The following is a 25,956-nucleotide window of genomic DNA, read 5'->3' as shown; positions in this document are numbered from 1 at the left end:
AACCTTATTGTGATAGGTGTTGAAGACTTTGTAGGTGTGCGAGTCCTTTCCGTAACCAAGCATAAAACCCTCATGTGCTTTAGGTGCAAATTTTGAGCTATGGTGAGGATCTCTAATCCAGCATTTTGCACCGAAGACTTTGAATAACTTACATTAGGTTTCTTGTGAGTGAGGAGTTCATATGTGGTTTTCTTCAGGAATTTGTGAAGATACACCGTGTTGATGATATGGCAAGCAGTGTTGATCGCTTCAAGCTAGAAACGATGAGGAGTATGATATTCTTCAAGCATGGTCCATGCCATTTCAACCAGTGTCTTGTTCTTTCTTTCGACGACGCCATTCTGCTGAGGAGTATAAGGTGCAGACAATTTGTGAGTAATACCAAGTTCATCAAGATAAGCATCAAGACCAGTGTTTTTGAATTCTGTCCCATTATCACTCCTGATCTGTTTGATCTTGACGCCGAAGTTTGTCGAGGCCCTTGAGGAAAATCATTTGAAGACTGACTCCACTTCAGTTTTATACAATATGAGGTGCACCCAAGTATATCTCGAATAATGATCAACTATGACAAAACCGTATAAAGATGATGCATTTGTTAGAGTGGCATAATGAGTAGGTCCAAATAGATACATGTGAAGCAATTCAAATGGATGAGTAGTAGTCATGATAGTCTTCAAGGGGTGTTTGGATCTGGTCATTTTTCCACACTCACAAGCACCGCAGAGGTGGTCCTTGAGGAATTTGACTGATTCGATGCCAATGACATGCTTCTTCTTCGCCAGCGTGTGCAAATTCCTCATGCCTGCATGACCAAGTCTTCGATGCCATAGCCAGCCTTCTGACGTTTTTTCTAGTAAGCATGTGGCTGGTTGAGGACCTGTAGAAAATCAACAATGTACAAATCTCCTCGTCTAACACCATCGAAGACTTTGGATCTGTCAGATTCCATGATGACTACACATCTATATTTTCCAAAGATAACAACCATATCAAGATCACAAAGCATTGAGACTGACATGAGGTTAAACCCAAGGGATTCGACAAGCATCACTTTGTCCATGTGCATGTCCTTGGAAATAGCCACTTTGCCAAGTCCCAATACCTTGCTTTTACCTTTGTCAGCATAAGTGATTTGCTTTAGTGGTGATGGAGTCAGTGGCATATTCATCAGCAAGCTTTTGTAACCAGTCATGCGGTGTGTGCAGCCACTATCAAGAACCCACTCAATACTCTTGGGTTTGTCATCCTTTGAACCTTTTGCCATGAAGCAATAGGTTGGAGCGAAGTCATCAGCATAGTCATTAGTGTAGATGGCGTTGTCATTTTCTTCAAGTTTGAAGATTGACTTTCTCATGAATGTGGTAGCCAGTGCAAGACTAGCCACACCAGACTCTGAGTCTTCTTCAGAGCCCTCCTCTTCATCACATTCCTTAGATTCTATCTCAGAATCCATTTCCTTGCCAATAAGTGCTCGAGCCTTTCTGAAACTAGTCTTCTTGTGCGATGAGGACTTTGAGGATGAGGATTTTGAAGATTTCTTATTTTTCTTCAAGTCATCAGAACTTTCATCCTTGTATTTCTTCTTCTTTGATTGCTTCACCCAACAAGGACAATCAGCAATATAGTGACCTGATTGCTTGCATTTGTGGCAGGTTCTTTTCTTGTAGTCCTTAGATGAAGATTCTGATTTCCTCTTATCTCTTCTTGAAGATTTACCAAACTGGCCACGTCTTGTACACTTTTGGAATTTCCTCACGAGCATTGCAAGCTCCTGTCCAAGTTCTTCAGGATCACCAATGCTGCAATCCGAGTCTTCTTCTTCAGATGAGGAAATAGCTTTGGCCTTTAGTGCACGAGATCTAGAATAGCTTGGTCCATATAGATCTCTCTTTTCTTCCTGTTGGAATTCATGAGTATTTAGTCTTTCGAGTATATCAGCAGGATCAAGCATCTTGTAGTCTGGTCTTTCTTGAATCATCAGAACCAATGTATCAAATGATGAATCCAAAGATCTTAGCAGTTTCTTCACAACTTCATGGTCAGTAATGTCTCGAGCTCCCAGTGATTGCAGTTCATTTGATATGTCAGTGAGGCAATCAAAGGTATCTTGGCAGCTCTCATTGTCAAGCCTCTTGAAGCGATTGAAGAGATTGCGAATAACATCAACACGAGAGTCACCCTCAGTTGATATTCCTTCATTGACTTTGGACAGCCTTTCCCAGATTAGTTTTACTGAGCCCAAAGCACTAACTCTGCCATACTAACCTTTGCTCACATGGCCACAAATGATATTATTCGCTTGAGAATCAAGTTGCTTGAATATCTTCACATCAGCGGCACAGACTGTAGCAGTAACGGAGGGAACACCATGTTCCACAATATACCAGAGATCATTGTCAATTGCTTGTAGATGCATCTGCATCTTGGTCTTCCAGAAGGGGAAGTCCTTTCCTTCGAAAGTAGGACATCCCGCAGTAACCTTGATCATGCCTGTAGTCGACATAACTAAAACTCCAGGTGGTTAAACCAAAATCACATAGAACAAGGGAGTACCTTGCTCTGATACCAATTGAAAGTGCGTTATATCGACTAGAGGGGGTGAATAGGAGATTTTTAGAATTTCATCGCTGAGGAAATTCCTTTTGAGGAAATTCCTCACTGATGAATAACTTATAGCGGAAACAACAAAGGATCAGGGGTGAAAAGTAGTACTACAACACTTTTCTAGATGAGGAATATGAAAAACAGTTTGCACAATACGCAGGCACAAAGTAAGCGGGTGAGGATTAACTAGTGTGAAGAATTTGAGGTTGAGGAAATTCAGAGAAAGTATTTAGCAAATTCTTCAAATAGAGACAATGAAAATCTTCAACATACAATATTGATGAACTGAAAGAGTTGAAGAAATAGAACCCGTATCACAGTGAAGACAGTGGTTGATGACCCAGTTCCAACTGCGGTGACAGTCGTACGTCTGGTTTGGAGCGGCTTGGTGTTGAAACCAAAAGACACACAGTCCCGGGACACATAGTCCCTACCGTATTCTCCTTGAGCTAAGGACACACAGTCCTCGCCCAACACTCGTGGTAAGTCTTCAGGGCAGACTTCCAAACCCTCACAAACTTGGTGATCCGTCAGTCCACAATTGACTGCTGGATTGCTCTATACCATGACGCCTAACCGTCTGGAGGATGCACAATCCTCAAAGGTAAAAGGCTTCAGTTCCACACAGGAATAAATTCTTCAGTGATGCTCAATCACTTGGTTTTTGGTTTGTGGTTTGGTGTTTGGGGTATTTCCTCACTGATGATTTACTCTCGAAGACTCTGAGGAATTTGGGTTGCTCTAAATGATAAGTGCTTGTTTCTCACGGAGCAGCCAACCAGCTAATGGTTGTGGGGGCGGCTATTTATAGCCTCGGAGCATCCCGACATGATTTGACATAAATGCCCTTAGATATTGTGACCGTTGGTGTGGATAAGATCGGTGATGTGGCGCGCATTGCGGCAACGGTCGGGACCCTCAACTGTGAGAGTCCTCATGTCACTCATATTCCTTACTCGAGGCTTTTCTAGGATTAGGCTTGGGTTGAGCATCATGAGGAAATTCATTCCGTAGTGTTACTTCGACCCCCTTTAACAATATGGTGTTCCTACGACTCAAGAGTGAAGAAAATGAAACAGAAAGAATAAATCTTCACGCTTCAAAGTCTTCAGTCGTTTTTCTTCACGACACACCGAATTTCTCATCTTCAGTATCTCCATGAGGAATATCAATTTCATCGCAATTTCTTCGCGATCAAAGTCTTCAGCAGAAAACCTATTTCTTCAGCCGAAGAAATACATTTTTAGGGGTCGATATTAATTGTATAATTCAAACTCCTCAGCGACTTATTAATCCTGTGTACACTCATGAACACATTAGATACTTAACCTGTAAGTCTTCAAACCACAAAAATCACTAAGGGCACTAGATGCACTTACAATTTTTGGAAAAAGAAAAATGTTAAGGAAGATATACCAAGGTGGTTCTTCGAGCAAGAAGACCCCGAGACTCGTGATACGCGAGCCAGACCTTGAACACCCAAGGGAAGCTCAAGTGCGGCCTTGTGAATGGCCGTCAGAATCATTCATGGTCCAGGCCGGAATCAAGGAAGAATTTTATGCGTACATACGACATGCTGGCCTTGAAGATTTGGTTTCAGACCAATGCAAGCAATATCATCAACTCATGGATTCCTTTGTGCGGAGGTTTGAATTTTCATCCACACGCAATACACATTCCGTTCTATTTAATCTTTATGATGAATCTTATACTACGGACCTAGAAGATTTTAACCATGCATGCAAAATTCCACAATGGGGTAGCCTTAGTGATCCTCACAAAGCCTAATATAACAATTTTGTTGCTAGCATCACTAGGGGAGAAACTAGAAATATTACACACGCTACCGTGAGGAGCATTCACTTTCCTGCCATACATCATCTTTCTCTCTTCATAGGTAAATGTATTAACGGTAAACATGAGCGTTGACACTTTTGCGTACCTGACCTTAGTATTCTTAAGAGTGCGGTCATGGGTGATAGATGGTATAACCTAGGAGCTATTATTGCTAGGAGGCTACATAAAAATACTAAGGACGAAGATTTACTTAGTGGAATTTATGCCACCCGTGTAGCCAATTATCTCGGGATACCTATAAGGGAGAATGATATTGAGCTACCACCTACTTTTCCTGATTATGAGGCTATGGTGCACTACCAGTTCCTCAAGAGGGATAAACAACACCTCCTATATCGACTAATTTTTGATAGACATCATGCTGTCCATATTACTCTTCCTGCTCCCGCCTTCTTTAACTTTCAAGAAAAATGGAGGTACTTTATAACCAGAGAGAAGGCAGACGAGTACGAGAGAGAGGTTAAGGCCGCCCGCCTTCACGCTGAATCCGTTCAGGCGGCAGCTGCCGCAGCCCAGTACAGCCCCAACTATGACTTTGGATATTATCCGGGCCAGCCATGGCCTTAGACCAACTTAGGTCAAAAGTCTAAGCTTGGGGGACAACATATTTCTCACCGAGATTACATTCATGTTCACACATTCACTCCAATTGTCGGTTACTTTTTCATAGTACCATCCATGGTAGTTTAGTTCTTCCTTTTGTTTTCTTCTTGTGTGTTTCATTAACCTTGAGAAAACCCTAAAAAATAGTTCTAGCTTTACCTTCTAGTTTGTTTAGTTGCAGTGTTAAAAGAAAACACAAAAATATTTTTCGTTCTTCTTTTGCTTGTTGTGGGCTTTCCCGTGTAAATAGTTTTTTATTTTTTTTCTTTGGGTCGGAAGGAGAAGACCACGATGACATGTTGAGTGGCTCTCATATGCATTATCGTTTATCTATTAAAGAGCCCACATTACCTTGTCTTTTCCTTTGAGTTATTGCTTGCAGATTCCAGCTTAGTCTAATACACAAACGCTCTTATTTTTATTTTTCACACCGTTCGGTCGTGCAAGTGAAAGGCAATAATGACGATATATGATGAAGTGAGAGAGATGGAGAAAAGCTAGTATGAACTCAACCTATATTGTTTTTGTAAATATGATTAGCTCATCGTTTTGGATTTAGCTCGTTATGAATTGAACATGTTTGCAGTGACAATTAGAGATTATAGTTACTTATGCCATGATTAATTAGCTAGGAGTGAATAATGGTTTGTGTTGAGTGCCAATATGCATATTAAAATGGTTGTGATATAGTATGATAGAATGGTATCCTCCTCCGAATGATTCGAGTGGCTTGACTTGGCACACGTTCACGCATGTAGTTGAAACAAAACCAACATAGCCTCCACGATGTTTATATTCATGGTGATTTATATCCTACTCATGCTTGCACACAATTTTGGTTAATCTCAAAGCATGTTTATGAGTGTTGTCGCTCTCTAGTTGGTCGCTTCCCAGTCTCTTGCTAGCCTCCACTTGTACTAAGCGGGAATACTGCTTGTGCATCCATTTCCACAAACCCAAAGTTGTTCCATATGAGTCCACCATACCTACCTATATGCGGTATTCACCTGTCGTCCCAAGTAAATTTGCATGTGCCATACTCTAAATCTTCAAATAAATAGTCTGTTTTGTATGCCCGAATCGCTCATGTGGTGACTAGGGGCTATCAGTATCTTCCATGCTAGGTGGGTTATTTTCAAGATATATGTTGATTCATTATCATTCACGAGAAAGTGGCTGGTAATCGGGATACCCGGTTCCATGCTCAAAAGTCAAATCAAATTTAATTAAACAAAACTCCCCTAGGATTGTTGTTTGTATGGACGGTACCCGTGGATTTGGCCCGCCGTGGAATGTGAACGATTGGTGGAGGGGGAGTAAAAACTTTACTATTCTATTTGGGAACCGCCTATAATGTATTTAGCATGGAAGATATTCACAACTCTTAGTTGTTATGTTGACAATGAAAGCATACCACCCAAAATTTTGATTCATACCTGTTTTAAAAGCTCGAGCTGTGGCGCCTCTATAAATCAATGCTTCCCTCTACGAAGGGCCTATCTATTTTACTTTCCTGTTGAGTCATCCTCTTCTTATAAAAATGCACCAGTTAGAGAGCACCCCCGTCATCTGTATGGTTTGCTATTAATTAATATTGAGTATGCTTTTGACTAAATCTCTTTTACCATGAATTACAGTGTCTAGTCAGTCCTTGTTCTTCGGGGGTGCTCTTCATTTATGTTTTGCGGTCTCAGAAAGGGCTAGCGAGATACCAGTTTATCATATTGTATTATCATTGTTTTCATAAAATTGTTATCATCCGAGACATATTATTATTGCTTGCTAGTTGATTATGCCATTGATATAAGTAAATATGAGACCTAAATGTTATTGTGAATGTGGTTAATCTATAATCTTAGGTGAAGATCTAAACATAAGTTAGACATATTTACAACAGCAAGATCAAACAGAATTTGTAAAAGTTTTTCTTTATCACTTTCAGTTTATCAACTGAATTGCTTGAGGACAAGCGAAGGTTTAAGCTTGGGGGAGTTGATACGTCTCCAACGTATCTACTTTACCAAACTCTTTTGCCCTTGTTTTGGACTATAATTTGCATGATTTGAATGGAAATAACCAGGACTGATGCTATTTTCAGCAGAATTGCCTTGGTGTTATTTTTGTGCAGAAATAAAAGTTTTCGGATTGACCTGAAAATTTACGGAGAACGTTTTTGGAATTAATAAAAAATAGTGGCTAAAGAATCTATCGGAGAGGGGCCACCCCTTGGCCACAAGCCTGTAGGGCGCGCCCCCCTAGGTCGCACCCCTGGATTGTGGGGCCCTAGTAGCTCCACCGACCTCGTTTCCACTCCTATATATCCCTATCCGAGGAGAAAAAAATCAGGGAGAAGAGTTCATCCATTTTATGATTTGGAGCCGCCGCCACCTCCTGTTCTTCCTCGGGAGGGCAGATCTGGAGTCTGATTTGGGCTCTCGATTGGGGAAATCGACACCGTCGCCATCACCAACCATCCTTCATCACCAATTTCATGATGCTCTCCATCATTCGTTAGTAATTCCATCATAGGCTTGCTGGACGGCGATGGGTTGGATGAGATCTATCATGTAATCGAGTTAGTTTTGTTAGGGTTTGATCCCTAGTATCCATCATGTTTTGAGATTGATGTTGCCATGACTTTGCTATGCTTAATGCTTTTCACTAGGGCCCGAGTGCCATGATTTCAAATCTGAACCTATTAAGTTTTCATGAATATATATGTGTTCTTGATCCTATCTTGCAATTTATAGACACCTATTACGAGTTATGATCCGCATCCCCCAGGGTGACAATAATTGGGATTCTTTCAGGTGATTATTGTAGTTTGAGGAGTTCATGTATTCACTAAGTGCTAATGCTTTGGTCCGGTTCTATTAAAAGGAGGCCTTAATATCCCTTAGTTTTCATTAGGACCCCGCTGCCACGGGAGGGTAGGACAAAAGATGTCATGCAAGTTCTTTTCCATAAACATGTATGACTAAATATGGAATACATGCCTACATTGTATTGATGAATTGGAGCTAGTTTTGTATCACCCTATGTTTTGACTGTTGCATGATGAATGCCATCCGACATAATTATCCATCACTGATCCATTGCGTGAGAACTTTCCACATATTGATCTTTGCTAAGTTACTTTTCCGTTGCTATTGTTACAATCACTACAGAACTGCTACTGTCACGTTTGCCACCGTTGCCGTTACTTCCACACTACTTTCCTACTAAATACTTTGCTGCAGATGTTAAGTCTTTCAGGTGTGGTTGAATTGACAACTCAACTGCTAATACTCGGGAATATTCTTTGGCTCCCCTTATGTCGAATCAATAAATTTGGGTTGAATACTCTACCCTCGAAAATTGTTGCGATCCACTATACTTGTGGGTTATCAGGGTGAGAGGACCCATGAAGGCGGGGTGGCACACATGGCAGCAGGGATGGGTGTCTTAGACCAGTCGGGGAGGTGGTCGATGATGCATTGGGGCAGCTCCGGATTGCCGCCCTCGAGGAAGGACGTCGTCCCGTAGCAGATCGGAAAAAAATCAAGTTTCCTTCTCCTCATTGTGATTTTCCATAGGGTACGGTGATATGAAGTAGGAAGGGGGAAACAACATGGCGGCAACGCAGGGAGAGGGAGATCTAGCGCGAGGGAGATGTGCGGGGGGGGGGGGGCTGAGGAAAGGAGCTCTAGCATGGGGCAGCTGAGCAAGGAGCTCCGGCGAGGGGGAGAACGAGCATGGGAGCTCTGTTCTCACGCGGGGAGCTTCGTGTTTGTCGGAGGAAAGGGAAGGAGATTTTCGCAAAATGTCCATGGGGACAAGTTTTCTCGGACGGAGGGAGTAGAATGTATTTCCTTGCTGCAATCCATTATTAGCTCACCCAATGCTTATGAATAGAATAAAGCTCTTACTCAACATATAGTAGAAGCTATGGTAAATGCGTATGATGAAAAACTTGAGTTAGAAGTCTCTGTTCCTAGAAAGTTGTATGATGAATGGGAACCTATTATTAAAACTAAGATCAAATCATATGAATGCAATGCCTTGTGTGATCTAGGTGCTAGTGTTTCAACTGTACCTAAACATTTATGTGATGTGCTTGGTCTTACTAATATTCATGAGTGTTAATTAAATCTACATCTTGCGGACTCTACTATCAAGAAACCTTTTTGAAGAATAAATTATGTTCTCATAATTGCTAATAGAAATTATGTGCATGTAGATTTTATAGTTCTTGGTATTCATTGCAACCCATCTTGGCCAATAATACTTGGGATACTTTTTCTACGAACTATATGTGCATTAATTGATATGAAAAAGGGAAACATATGGTTCCAATTCCTATTGAGGAATGGGATGGAACAATTCCTTATAAAGAGAATCAAACCACCTTATGAATGTCTCAGGAGGATTACTTATGGGTGGAGTGTCAAAGATGGCAACACTTGAATCGTTTGCATCATGCCTAGCTAGGGGCATAAAACGATAGCGCTGGTTGGGAGGCAAGCCAATAGTTATCTTTACATTTTTATTTTTTACTTTATGTTTGTGTGTCTTGACATGATTTTTGCCTCTATAATATTGATGTTTTTGTGTCTAAATTAGTGTTTGTGCCAAGTAAAACCTTTGGATTGGCTTGGATAATAGTAGAATTGAGGCAGAGCAAAAACAGAAACTTTAACGTCCAGTTTAGATTTCCCTGATTTTACTGGAAAGTCATTTTGATCTGATTATTTTTACAAAGTATTTCTATACAAATTCCCGATGGATTTCTATTTTTTCAAAATTTTGGAGTTACATAAGAATGGTACTTAACTATATCATTACAGATTGTTCTGTTTTAGACAAATTCTATTTTTGCTTGCATAGTTTGTTTGTTTTGATGATGCTATGGATTATATCGGGGGGTATAAATCATGGAGAAGTTAGAATACTGTACCTTATGTTATAATAAAATATGAATCAATTTATAACAACACCAAAAGTATTTGATATGTTTATTATAGTAACGAATCTCACTAAGTTTGTGTTGAGTTTTGTGTGCTGAAGTTTTCAAGTTTTGGGTGTTATCGCGATGGATGAAGGAATAAGGAGCAGCAAGAGACTAAGATTGGGGATGAACAAGGCACCCCAAATTAATATTCTAAGGAATACTCAAGCGTCTAAGCTTGAGGATTCCTCGGAAGGCATCCCCTCTTTCGTCTCAATCCATCGGTATGTCACTTGGAGCTACATTTTATTTATCACATGATATGAGTTTTCCTTGGAGCGTCATTTGCTTTAGTTTGCTTTTTGTTTTAAGTTTTAAAGAATCATTGTTCTATGAATACACCAAATTGAGAGAGACACACGATCACTATGATTTATTATAATATTCTTTGTGCTTTACTTATATCTTGTGCTTCACTTATATCTTTTGAGCTTAGGAGTTTCTCTAGTACTTCACTTACATATTTTAGAGCACACTGGCATATAGATTTTATACAAATAATTACCCTGTCATTCCTCCCTTATATTTTATTGAGAGTTAATAAACATAGGCATTAATTTGCATGTGTTATGAGATTAGTTCAAAAATAATAGGTATTCAATGAGTGCATAATCAAACCACATGTAGCACACAAAATAGAGATATCATGACTAATGATAGTAATGGGCTAATGTGAATAAGCATGACTACATGATCATTTGCTAATAAGCATGACCGCATGATCATTTTTTTGGCATGGTCATGATGTGTGAGCAAACTCATTCCTCGTTGAAATCCTAGTTTTGTTTGAGTCTGGGGCGCGCGATGGTTAACTCCTACGAACCTCCTCCCTAGGGGCATGCGTGTAGTGCTTTGCTTCAAGAATGCTAATAAAATATTGCAATAAGTGTGTGAGTTTTTCATGACTAATGTGAATCCAAAGATATACGCACTCTCGCCTCCACATATTTGCGAGCCTCTTTGGTACCGTGTATTGCCCATTCTGACCTAGAGGATGAGTACAACTTTTGTCGGTGCATCCAAACCCCGTGACATGATACACTCTGTTGCACATAAGCCTCATTATATCTTCCTTAAAATAGTGACCATGCCTACCTATCATGGCATTTCCATAGCCATTCCGAGATATATTGACATGCAACTTCCACCGTCACTTCATATGACTTATACTTCCATGGACATATTGCTTTGCATGATCATATAAGATGGCATAGTATTTGTGGCAAACCAATCGTTCATCATTGTTATACATGTTATGCTTGATCATTGCACATTGTGGTATACTGCCACAGGTATTCATATAGAGTCAAATCATCCTATCAGTTTTTTCATGTTTAGTTGTAAATAAATAAAAGTGTGATGATCATCATTATTTAGGGCACTGTCTTAGTGAGGAAAGGATGATGGAGTCAATGAATCCCCCCACAAGTCCGGAAGAGTCTCCACACAAAAATAAAAGAAAGGAAAAAAAATAGAAAGAAAGAAAAGGAAAAGGAGAATGAAATAAAGGAAAAAAGGAAAAAAATTGGAAAGCAAAAAATGAGAGAAAAGAGAGAAGGGACAGTTCTACTGTTAGGGAACGTTGCATGGGAAACAAAAAATTTCCTACGCTCATCAAGATCAATCTATGGAGATCAACATTTACGAGAGGGGGAGTGCATCTGCATACCCTTGTAGATCGCTAAACAAAAGCGTTAAGAAACGTAGTTGAGTAGTCGAACATCTTCACGATCCAATCACGACCCTCCTCTGATCCAATCATGAAGTCCCGATCAATTTTCGAACGGATGGCACCTCCGCGTTTAGCACACGTACAACTCGATGACGCCTTTACCACCTCGATCCAGTGAGCATGGGTGAAGTAGTAGCTGAGTTCTACGGCAGCACGACGACGTGGTGGCGGTAGTGTGGTGCTATTCCGGCAGGGCTACAACGAGCGCTACCGAAATGACAAATGGAGGGAAAAAAGATCTAGGGAGAGAGAGGGGTGCCAAGGGCTTGGTATATCCTCTTGGGGCGCTCCCTCCCCTCTATATATAGGTGGAGGGATGAGGGGAACAACCCCTCCAAGCCATAGGGCACATCCAAGGGGGAAGGAGGTGGAATCCTAGTCCTCCTCCTTCCCTTCCATTAAAAGTTGGACTTTCCACCTTTCCCTACTGCATGGGCCTTGAGGGAGTAGTGCTCCTAGCCCAATAAGGCCATGGCACCTCCCCTCAGCCCATGGAAACCCTTGGGACATGGTGGAACCCTTGGTGGACTTCCAAACTCCTCTAGAAGTTTTCAGAACCTTCTAGAAGCTTCCTGGTACAAAACCAGAAAAACCTAAAACTTTTCCAGTAGCCAAAATACGACTTACCATATATAAACCATTACCTCCGGACCATTCATGAGCTCCTCGTGATGTCTGATCTCATCCGGGACTCTAAACAACCTTCGTTCACCAACACAATAACTCAACTGTATCTATATTGTCATCTATGCAGACATGACCGAGACACCTCTAAGGTTAATACCCAATAGCGGGACCTGGATGCCCATATTGGTTCCTACATATTCTATGAAGATCTTTATCGGTCGAACCATGATGTAAAGGATTTAGTTAATCATGTATGCAGTTCCCTTTGTCTATCCGTATGTTACTTGCCCGAGATTCGATCGTCGGTATCTCCATACCTAGTTCAATCTCTTTACCGACAAGTCACTTTACCCGTTCCGTAATACAAGATCCCGTGACTAACTCCTTAACCACATTGCTTGCAAGCTTATTAAGATGTTGTGTTACCGAATGGGCCCCTAGATACCTCTCCGTCATATGGAGTGACAAATCCCAGTCTTGATCCATGCCAACTCCACATACACCCTCGGAGATACTTGTAGAGCATCTTTATAGTCACCCATATACGTTGTGATGTTTGATACACACAAAGCATTCCTTCGGTGTTGGTGAGTTGCATGATCTCATGATCATAGGAACAGATACATTGACATGCGGAAAGCAGTAGCAGTAAACTGGATACGATCAAATGCTATGCTTAAGGTTTGGGTCATGTCCATCACATCATTCTCCTAATGGTGTGACCCCGTTATCAAATAAAAATCATGTCTATTTCTAGGAAACCTTATCCATCTTTTATCAACGAGCTAGTCTAGTGGAGGCTTACTAGGGACACTTGGTTGTCTATTTATCCACACATGTATTTGAGTTTCCAATCAATACATTTATAGCATGGATAATAACGACTATCATGGGCAAGGAAATATGATAATAACTACTTTATTGTTGCCTCTAGGTCATATTTCCAACAATACTACCTCTTATTCCACACTTGTGTCTCAAAGTGGCACTGATGTCAGCTGTGCTTCCCTCGCAACGGCGCCCGGAATAATCGTGTCGACGGCACTAGGAATCCTTCTGCCGCGGCTACGCCTTAAGGGACTTCCTAGGCAAATATGCAAAGGATTTCCCCTGTGGCCTTGGAGCCTTGCGTTGGTGTTCCCTCGAAGCGGAAAGGGTGATGTAGCACAGCGGTGGTAAGTATTTCCCACAGTTTGAGAACCAAGGTATCAATCCAGTGGAGGAGTATCACAAGATCCTGCATAAACACAAAAAGCTTGCTCCCAACGCTATAAAGGGGTTTTCAATCCCTTATAGATTGTTCGCCAAGTGAGAACTGAAAGCAACAAAGTAACAAAGCAAAGTAAAAGCGCAAGTGTAAATGATAGATGTGAATAGACCCGAGGGGCGCAGTGTTTACTAGTGGCTTCTCTCATGAAAGAAAGTAGACGGTGGGTGAACAAATTATTGTCGAGCAATTGATAGAACTGTGCAAAGTCGTGACGTCATCTAAGGCAATGATTATATCTATAGGAATCACGTCCAAAACAAGTAGACCGATACTGTCTGCATCTACTACTATTACTCCACACGTCGACCGCTATCCAGCATGCATCTAGTGTATTAAGTCCAAAAGAACAGAGTAACGCCTTAAGCAAGATGACATGATGTAGATGGACAATCTCATATCAACGACACAGACCATCTTGTTACCCTTTATGACAACTACTTAATGTGTGCCTTGCTGCCCCTACTGTCACTGGGAAAGGTCACCACATGGTAGAACCCAAAACCAAGCACTTCTCCCATTGCAAGAATCATAGATCTAGTTGGCCAAACAAAACCCAAGACTCGGAGAGACTTACAAGGATATCAAATCATGCATTTAAGAAATCAGCAAACACTCAAATATATATCATAGATAATCTGATCACAAATCCACAATTCATCAGATCTCGACAAACACACCGCCAACGAAGATTACATCGGATAGATCTCCATGAAGATCATGGAGAACTTTGTATTGAAGATCCAAGAGAGAGAAGAAGCCATCTAGCTACTAACTACGGACCCGTAGGTCTGAAGTGAACTACTCACGAGTCATTGGAGGGGTGATGATGATGATGAAGAAGCCCTCCAACTCCAAAGTCCCCTCCGGCAGGGCGCCGGGAAGGGTCTCCCGATGAGATCTCGCGGAAACGGAAGCTTGCGGCGGCGGAAAAGTATTTTCGAGGCTCCCCTGATTTTTCGCTGTATTTTAGGGAATATATAGGCCAAAGATCTAGGTCAGGGGGCGCTCAGGGAGGCCACAAGCCCTGCCACCGCCGCCTCCCCCTGGTGGCGGAGTGGGGGCTTGTGGGCTCCCTGGAGCCCTCCTTGCTTGGCCCACACGCCCCCTGATCTTCTTCCGTTCGAAAAAAAATCATTTCGGGGATTTTATTCCGTTTGGACTCCGTTCCAAAATCAGATCTGAAAAGAGCCAAAAACACAGAAAAAACAAGAACTCGCACTTGGCACTGAATTAATAAGTTAGTCCCAAAAAAGATATAAAAGGTACATAAAACATCCAAGGATGACAAGATAACAACATGAAACCATCAAAAATTATAGATACGTTTGAGACGTATCAAGCATCCCCAAGCTTAACTCTTGCTCGTCCTCGAGTAGGGAAGTGATAAAGAATGAATTTTTGATGCTTTCATGCTACCTAGCATAGATGTCCTTTGTAACTCCTCTTATGTGACGTGAATGTTCAGATCCATTAGATTCAAAACAATAGTTTGCTATTGACGTGGGAACAATAATAATTCAAGCAAACTAGCAAGGTAATCATGATTGCACAACGAATTTAAATCAACGAATTTAAATCATGCACAACCCCGGTATTGGCCAAGTAATTGTTTCACACCTTTACTTTCTCAAACCTTTTCAACTCTCCCGCAATACATGAGCGTGAGACTCGTTATAGCACTATAGATGGTGTGGAGTGTGGTGGAGGTTGCAAGACAAAAAAGGAGAAGATAGTCACATTAACTAGGCATATCAATGAGCTGTGGAGATGCTCATCAATAGATATCAATGTGAATGAGTAGGGATTGCCATCCAAATGATGCACTAGAGCTACAAGTATGTGAAAGCTCTTAAAGAAAACTAGTGGGTGTGCATCCAACTTGCTTGCTCACGAACACCTAAGGCAATTTTGAGGAAGCCTATCATTGAAATATACAAGCCAAGTTACATAATGAAAATTTCCCACTAGCTATATGGTGGTGACAAAACGAGAGACTCTCAATCATGAAGATCATGGTGCTTAATATGCACAAGTGTGGAAAAAGTGGTAGCATTGTCCCTTCTCTCTTTTTCTCTCATTTTTTTGTGGGATCTTTGGCCTCTTTTTATGGTGGGCTTCTTTGGCCTCTTTTATTTCCTCACATGGGACAATGCTCCATTAATGATGATCATCACATTTTCAACTCAAAACTTAGAGCAACGATGACTCTATATGGAATGCCTTCGGTAGTGTACCGTGACAATGACCTAGCATGGAAAAGACATTAATGGAAACATCATGCTAGCTATCTTCTGATCATGCAATGGCAATGTAGATGTGGTGGCACATGTCATGGTGGTAGTTGCATGGCAATATATCTCGGAATGACTTTGAAAAAGCCATAGTAGGTAGGTATGGTGGATGTTTTGAGGGAGGCTAATGGTGGGTTTTGTGCACCGGCGAAAGTTGCACGGCACTAAGAAGATAGTGATGGTGGAAGGTGAAAGTGCATCTAAACCATGGACTCAACATTAGTCATGAAGAACTCATATACTTGTTGCAAAAGTTTTATCAGTAATCGAAACAAAGCATTCAACGCATACTCCTAGGGGAAGGGTTGGTAGGTATAAACCATCGCGTGATCCCGGCCGCCACGCAAAGGATGAGAATCAATATACTAATCATGCTCAGATTTCATCACATAGCGGTTCACCATATGTGCATGCTACAGGAATCACTAACTTCAACACAAGTATTTCTAGATCCACAACACCTTACACTACAGGAATTGGGTATTTTGCCGTCAGGATGCTACAGACGGCAAAGAGAGAATTACAGACGGCAAAAATTTTGTCGTCATCCCATGACGGCAAAAAATGTCGTCAACCCATGTGCCCGCAAAGGGTAATTTTGCCGTCATCATTTTTTCTAGCAGACGGCAAAAAATTTGCTGTCAGTGAAAATGGTTTGCCGTCAGCTATTATGAGGCAAACGGCAAAAAAACATAACAGAACCACCCGGACAGCGTTAACTCTTTGCCGTCAGCCAAAGAACTACAGACAGCAAATTTTATGGGGGTTTTGCCGTCTCCCGAGGTTCTAAAGACGGCAAAGCAAATAATTGCCGTCAGCGAGGGATCATCTGCAGACGGCAAAGCATATGTACACACTTTTTTTGTTTGCATTACTTTATTTTGGTACTTCAATAGACAATACATATTCTTATAAACACCAATGATCCAAATAGACAGAAATGTTTACACGAATGCAACTGACACACATAGTACAAATGATCCATATCACATATATGAACAGAACATGTTCATGCATGATCCATATCACACCATATATATCACATATGTCATGGTGATCCATATCACACATACATAAATAGATATCACTATGAGAAATTTTGGCACTACAAGATTTGTCACCTAAGATACAAGCTACAGGCTAGACCCACTACAGGAAGCGACATACATTTCTTGAGCACGATGGCAACTGCTGCTCCTTTTACTCCATCGTCGCTAGGCCAACTTCTGTTGGTCGAAGAAGCTGGGCTGGTTCATCCAGCACCTGCACCATAATAGACCAAGAACGGTTCACATCCACATACAACCAGGGTCGTCTCCAGGAATTTGGGGACCTGGGCGAGCTTTAAATTCCAGCCTCAATTTTTTCTTTAAATCATATAAATATAACTAAAGAATCCAAATATTTGCTCATGCTAAAGAATCCAAATATTTGCTCATATACACAATATGAGTAGAACTGATACTTGATGTTGAGCGGTCGGACAAAATAGATAAAATATGAGAAAAACTAATATGATGATACAAAAGAGTACCTGATCCACAGGTTGCTTCGTCCGTGCGTCCTATATGCGTAGAAACTCCTCTTTTGGGCATCGACGAAAAATATCGTGATCTTGTTTTTCAACAAAGGAGATTGAAATAAATTTGAACACAATCTGAGTCTAATGGATAAATGATTTTTTTTTCACTTTAATTTCGATTCAATGTTCAAGTGCATCAATTTATAAATCAACACATACAACATCAATTTGAAAATCAACACATACAACACATCAGTTTAAATGCATCTGCTATTGTTATATGTATGTCTCGGTCCAAGAAATTACCTAGCAGTGTGCTCTTGGTTTTGATGTGCATCGGTCCTGAGCGAGGGGGAGGCAAGGGAAAAGGCGCCCAGAAGCAGCAGGGGCTGAGCCAATCAGGCATACACAGATTAGCAAAGATTAGCTAGCTAGCAAGCCAAGCTGGATTAGGGGAGAGCAGTGGCTGGCGATAGATTACAGTGCAAGGGGGATGACCGGGGGTGGTGTTGGAGAGGGCTACGACCCTAGGGCTTTCTACCGCATTGAGGGAGCGATCTCATCAGACTCGGGTGGCTCACACACACGGACCTGCATGGCATTTTTCTTCGACCGGGGCCCCACGATTTTGGGGGCCCTATGCGGTCGGCCACTTTGGCCGCCCTCATTGACGGGCCTGCATACAACGGACACAAGAAACAGTTATTTGGGGCACAAAAATAACTTCACTAGGCATCAACATGGGCACAAAAGCATAAGGCTAGAATACTAGATGGTTTTATGTGTAATAATGCCCACCCATAGGTGTCTAAAATTGATGTAATGCATTTCCAATATTTTTCGACTAAATGTAGGAACAATTTATTTATGGAAATCATGGTGAGTGGGATGGTGATGTACAAGATACATACCTAATGTTTTGAATCTTGTTTAGATGAGTAGTGGAAGTTTGAAGCTCCCTTGTGGCTTTATCCTTGCCCTTAGCAAGCTCAGATCAGATGAGCATCAGCAATATATAAATACAACACACTATTTGAGTTCCTTGGCATACACTAGATAGCACACTCAATAAATACGAGTGATCAAATGAAATTGTACTGCATGCAAGCATTACGACAGAATAGATTTACTATTGGCTGCTCCTTTGCATCCTTGGCATTGTCCCTCAATAATCTTCTCAATAATCCTGTACAAATGGAAGTAGAATTGAACAAGATAAATTGGGGTGCTCAACCATTCCATTAGGATAAACATACTCGGGCATGCCATAATAAGCCATATTTTACGAAAGTAGTGACAATAGTATACAACTGCGGAGGCTGCTAGCAGAATATGCAAAGGAAGTTGACAAACCTAAATAAAGCATCATAAATTTCAATGTGCTCGACAGGATTTAGCTGCACAAGACATTGAAATAGTAGCTACGCATGGTCCCTGGCAACTAACAGCAGAAGTGAATCAGTGACATTTAATAACATATCAAAAAGACAAATGTGTTTTACTGCAGATTCGAAATATACTAAGCATAACAATAAAATGTTATTGGCAGAAACTTTGCAATATTATAATACATCTCAAATCAATGGCACTCGAGATAATACCAATCATGGACTGAGAGGAAACCAAGAAGTCCAAGCTTCTGGTTCTTTTCTATCTCAGGGGCTCGCTCATCAATTATATAATTTTCCAAAAGTAAGACCAAATCTGCATGCACAGCTTGAAATATGTCGAGTAACTAAAAACATGGTTACTGCAAATACATAGAGGTACTGGAAATACGACACCCCTTCAAAGCCTAAAACTACAAGATGACAATCAAAAATACAACTCTTATATGTTTGTGAGTCGAGTTCCAGTTTCGATGTGGCAACTTGTTATTGGTCTTCTTTTCATGTAGTGGTTCCAACAAGAACTATCACGATATTTGCATAAACCACTTTACACGATACTGTTTTCAAACTATCATGGTATTTGCATAAAGAGACTTTACACAGTACTGTTTTCCTTTTTCAAATGGAAGTCATTTGCTAAACCTAAAAGTTGGAAGCATAAAAATCATCTGGAATGCATTGCAATGACATGCATATAGTTCTCATTTATAACCCTGTGAAAAAAAAAGATCCTTCTTAGAACAAAATGAATTCAACAAGAAAAATATCCTAACCTCATCAATTTTCCTTGAAACAAAGGAGCCAAAATGCTCAAACGCCTCATCATCATTTGGAAGTAAATAAGCGTAGCTGAAAGCGAAGCAATAAATGTGTCATGATGTATGAAGTATCTGAGGTGCAATTGAAAAGGATATAGCCACACAAATAGATCTGGTAGCAACGCTAACTCATATTGATACAACATAAATGACTACGGAAATAAAAGATAACAAGAACTTGAGACTACGGTTATGGTCAGTTTGTTACTAAAATAACTAATGCTATTGATCATACATATGATTTATTTTTTCTCGGCATTGCAGTACTAACTATCTGAGGAATAGAGCAGAGCAGCCACGTATCATCAATTCATCACCTTAACCTGGTGTTAAAGCATGCTGGGGGCGACAGGAGAGGAAGCCGGCAATGCTGGGGGTGACGGGCGAGGAGGGCGGAGGTGCCGGGGGCGACACGCGAGGAGGCCGACGACGCTGGGACAAGGAGGGCGCAGGTGCCGGGGGCGACACACGAGGAGGCCGGCGGCGCTGGGGCGAGGAGGGCGGAGGTGCCGGGGGCGACACGCGAGGAGGTTGGCGATGTTGGGGCGAGGAGGCCTGCGGGGGTGCCGGAGGCGACACACGAGGAGGCCGGCGGCGCTGCGGCGAGGAGGGCGGAGGTGCCGGGGGCGACACGCGAGGAGGCCGGCGGCGCTGGGGCGAGGAGGCCTGCGGGGGCGTGGGGGTTGTGTCGGGGTCTCCGGGGGTGCGACGGCGAGGCCGGGGTCGCCAGGGCATGGGGTCGGGGGCGCCGGCGCCGGGGAGGAAGCGGGAAGAGGCAGGGGACGGGGTGCTCTGGATCTGATGCGTGAGAGAGAGATGTACGAGGGAGAGAGAACGTGTGAGGGAGAACGTGGTGGGGTAGGCGTGGGACAAAGAGATCATAGATAGGCAGCATGCGGTGCCTGACCATGCCACCTCATCGATCGAGGAGATTGATATGTGAGATGTGTTTCTTCTTTGTCGTCTCTCTTTTTTATTACAGATGGCAAAAATTATTTGCCGTCAACAATTTTTTTTACAGACGGCAAAATATATATTTGCCGTCATTCATTTATTTACAGACGGCAAAAGAGGTCTTTGTCGTCAGCTGTTTTTTTAACACACGGCAAAATATCTTTGACGTTAGCAGTTTTCATTAAAGACGGCAAAAATATGTCTATGCTGTCAGGCATTCTTTGCCGTCAGCAGATGACGGCAAAAGTGGTCTTTGCCGTCATTCACGATGAAAACTGACGGCAAAGATCTTCAAAGACGGCAAATTATTTGATTCCTGTAGTGTTACTAGCATGACTTCAAAATTACCATAACCACAACTCAAAACTAATTGAGATGAATCAAACTTCTTTAACTATTTAATGCACATGAAGGTGGAAGTTTTCGTATCCCTTTGGATAACTACCCCTTTTGAGACTACTTTCAAAGCATAGATCAACTACCAAGCCACGCACCGCCGTGCTCTAAAAGATATAAGTGAAGCACATAGAGCAAAAGTATCTAGCTCAAAAGATATAAGTGAAGCACATGTGAGCTGAATTTTCTAGCAAAAGATATAAGTGAAGCTCGACAAAATCACGGTGAGTGCATGTCTCTCTCTGTAGGTGTGCAGCACGGATGATTGTGACACAACAAAAATAAAAGACTCCTATGATACAAGACGCTCCAAGCAAAAACACATAACATGTGGTGAATAAAAATATAGCCCCAAGTAACATTACCGATCGATTTAAGACGAGAGAGGGGATGCCTTCCCCGGGCATCCCCAAGCTTAGGGTTTTACGGCATCCTTGAATCTCTTGGGGTGCCTTGGGCATCCCCAAGCTTGAGCTCTTGCCACTCTTTATCTCTTTGTCCATAAGAACTGCACCCAAAACTTGAAAACTTCACAACACGAAACTTTAAACAGAAACTCATGATAACATTAGTATGAGAAAGCAAACCACCACTTCCTTAGGTACTGTAGCAAACTTAAATTCTACTTATGCTGATGTTGGGTTACTTTATTTTAAATCTTCCATGGCTAATACCCCTGATACTATCCATAGTTTCATCAAAATAAGCAACCAACACAACAAAAACAGAATCTGTTAACACCAGACCAATCTGTAGCAATATGCATATTTCGTATACCTCTCGTACTTCACAAATTCTGAAAAATTACGACAGTATGAAGAATTTGCGTAGCAATCAGCAGCAAAACGAATCAACTCAAAAGCTCTTACAGAAAAAAAAAGAAAATTGTTTTCATGAGCAAAAAGTTTCTGCCTTTTCCAGCATGACCAAACGATCATCCCCAAGACTAATCATAACAGTTTTGCTTGGCACAAACGCAAAAAGAAACACAAAAAACACAATCATAACATAATTATGAAAGTGTGGAAAACACAAAACAGAAAGAAAAAGGATAGATTCGTTGGGTTGCCTCCCAACAAGTGCTATTGTTTAACGCCCTTAGCTAGGCATTCAATGATGCTCTCACAAAAGACAAGAATTGAAGCACAATGAGAGCATCCTAAAGCATGTGAAAATCACATCTAAGTCTAACATACTTACTATGCATAGGCATTTTATAGGAAAACAAATTGTCAAGACAACCAATAGCTGCCAAATGCAAGGAAGAAGAAAGAGACAATAGCAATCTCAACATAACGAGAGGTGATTTAGTGATACGAAAGTTTCTACCACCATATTTCCTCTCTCATAATAATTACATGTGGGATCATATTCGAATTCAACAATATAACTATCACATAGGATATTCTTTTCATGATCCACATGCATGCAAAGTTGACGCTCTTCAAAAATAGTGGGATTATCATCAAATAAAGTCATGACTTCTCCAATCCCACTTTCAATATTATAGCAAATATCATATTCATCATGAGGTTTGAACAAATTTTCAAGATCATAAGAAATATCATCACCCCAATCATGATTATTGCAACAAGTAGTGGACAAAGCAAAACTAGCATCCCCAAGCTTAGGGTTTTGCATGTCTTTAGCATGATTGTCCCTAATAGGATTAATAGTGAAACCATTGCAATCATGCTTTTCATCCAAGGAGCCCTCGTTTATCACTTGATGAATTTCTTCATCACGATTTTCAGATTCACGCATCTGAAGCAAAACTCCATAAAGATAGTCAAGTGCCCTCAACTCACTAGCAATTCGTTCCACATAAGTGGGTCTCTTAAAGAGATTAGCTAGTGGATGAGGATCCATATCACTAGATTTTCAGCAAGCGAAGATGCAAGCATATTGAAGGCACATGGCACACAAGTAACGAAAAGGCAAATGACAAAAAAGGGCGAACAAAAAAGGCAAACGAAAAAGGCAAATGTGAAGTGGGGGAGAGGAAAACGAGAGGCAACTGGCAACAAAAGTAAATGCAAGAGATGAGTTTGTGAGACCTACTTGGATAGATCTTGATCTCTCCTCCCCGGTAACGGTGCCAGAAATACTTCTGATGTCAGTTGTGCTTCCCTGGCAACGGCGCCCGGAATAGTCATGTCGACGGCACCAGGAATCCTTCTGCTGCGGCTACGCCTTAAGGGACTTCCTAGGCAAATATGCAAAGGATTTCCCCCGTGGCCTTGGAGCCTTGCATTTGTGTTCCTTCGAAGCAGAAAGGGTGATGTAGCACAGCGGTGGTAAGTATGTCCCTTAGTTTGAGAACCAAGGTATCAATCCAGTGGAGGAGTATCACAAGATCCTGCACAAACACAAAAAGCTTGCTCCCAACGCTATAAAGGGGTTGTCAATCCCTTATAGATTGTTCGCCAAGTGAGAACTGAAAGAAACAAAGTAACAAAGCAAAGTAAAAGCGAAAGTGTAAACGATAGATGTGAATAGACCCGGGGGCCATAGTGTTTACTAGTGGCTTCTCTCATGAAAGCAAGTAGACGGTGGGTGAACAAATTACTGTCGAGCAATTGATAGAACTGCGCAAAGTCGTGACGTCATCTAAGGCAATGATTATATCTATAGGCATCACGTCCAAAACAAGTAGACCAATACTGTCTGCATCTACTACTATTACTCCACACGTCGACCGCTATCCAGCATGCATCTAGTGTATTATGTCCAAAAGAATAGAGTAACGCCTTAAGCAAGATGACATGATGTAGATGGACAATCTCATATCAACGACAGAGCCCATCTTGTTACCCTTGATGGCAACTACTTAATGTGTGCCTTGCTGCCCCTACTATCACTGGGAAAGGTCACCATATGGTAGAACCCAAAACCAAGCACTTCTCCCATTGCAAGAATCATAGATCTAGTTGGCCAAACAAAACCCAAGACTCGGAGAGACTTACAAGGATATCAAATCATGCATATAAGAAATCAGCAAAGACTCAAATATATATCATAGATAATCTGATCACAAATCCACAATTCAACGGATCTCGACAAACACACCGCCAACAAAGATTACATCGGATAGATCTGCATGAAGATCATGGAGAACTTTGTATTGAAGATCCAAGAGAGAGAAGAAGCCATCTAACTACTAACTACGGACTCGTAGGTCTGAAGTGAACTACTCACGAGTCATTGGAGGGGCGATGATGATGATGATGATGAAGAAGCCCTCCAACTCCAAAGTCCCCTCCGACAGGGCGCCGGGAAGGGTCTCCAGATGAGATCTCGCGGAAACGGGGTGGAGTGGGGGCTTGTGGGCTCCCTGGAGCCCTCCTTGCTTGGCCCACACGCCCCCTGATCTTCTTCCGTTCGAAAAAAAATCGTTTCGGGGATTTTATTCCGTTTGGACTCCGTTCCAAAATCAGATCTCAAAAGAGCCAAAAACACAGAAAAAACATGAACTGGCACTTGGCACTGAATTAATAAGTTAGTCCCAAAAAAGATATAAAAGGTACATAAAACATCCAAGGATGACAAGATAACAACATGAAACCATCAAAAATTATAGATACATTTGAGACATATCAGGCACCATGTTCTTCATATAGAGAGTCTCTTGTTTTATCACTTCCATATGCTAGTGGGAATTATTCAATATAGGACTTGGCTTGTACATTCCAATGACGGACTTCCTCAAATGCCCGAGGTCTTCATGATCAAGAAAGTTAGATGCACACCCACTTACCTTCAATTGAACTTTCATACACTTATAACTTTAGTTCATCTGTTGTATGGCAATACTTATTCCTCACATTGATATCTATTGATTGGCATCTCCATAGCCCGCCGATATGCCTAGTTGATGTGAGACTTTCTTCTCCACTTTCACCCCTTTGAAATCTATCACCATATTCTATTCCACCCTTATTCTATATCCAAGATTCACTCTCGTATATTGCGCAAGTAATAAATAATATGAGGTGCCTTAAAAAGTATGATCCAATTGCCTGACTTGACAGAGTGGTTCTTAACATTTGTAGTTATGTGGTGAGGACAAAGCAATGCTATATTTATATGATAAAATGAATAGTGGGTGAACATTCTTTAAGGATCGTATGCTTTGAAACTTAATGAATATTATGTTTATAAGCATTACTATGTTGATATTTATTAATTCTTCATTTCTCAATGATCAAACCTGCAATAGATTACATGTTGGGTAGCATGTCACATAAAAAATTCTATTTTTATCATTAACCTACTCGAGGACGAGTAGGAATTAAACTTGGGGATGTTGATACGTCTCCAACGTATCTATAATTTTTATTGTTCCAAGCTATAATATTATCATTCGAGGATACTTTTTGGAAGTTGATACACCAATTATTATTAATATTGAGCACTAACCTATTGACCCAGTGCCCAGTGCGAGTTCGTGTTTTCTACGTGTTTTTGGCTTTTCAGGTTTACAATACCAAATGAAGTCCAATTGCCACAAAACTTTTTGGTGATTTTTTCTGGACCAAACGAAGACCTGAAATCTTTGAGAGGAGGACAGAAGCCTCACGAGAGGAGCACCACACAAGAGGGCGCGACCAGGGGGGTAGGGCACGCCCTATTGCCTCGTCCTTCCCTCGGTTGCCTCCTCACTTAGCTCTTCTTCCAATAAATTCACACATATCCCAAAAACCCTAGAGAGCCACCGAAAACACTTTTTTCTCCGCCGCAAGTCCCTGTTCCATCGTGTGCCCATCTGGAGCCCTTTCCCGGTGTCGTGCTAGAGGGGATCAATCATGGAGGACCTCTAGATCATCCTCGCCGCTTGAATGGTGATGTGTGAGTAGTTCACCACAGACCTACAGGTCCGTAGTTAGTACCTAGATGGTTAT

This window comes from Hordeum vulgare, chromosome 1H, assembly GCF_904849725.1.
Source record: "Hordeum vulgare subsp. vulgare chromosome 1H, MorexV3_pseudomolecules_assembly, whole genome shotgun sequence".
Classification (NCBI taxonomy): Eukaryota; Viridiplantae; Streptophyta; class Magnoliopsida; order Poales; family Poaceae; genus Hordeum; species Hordeum vulgare.
This window is presented reverse-complemented; position numbering follows the sequence as displayed.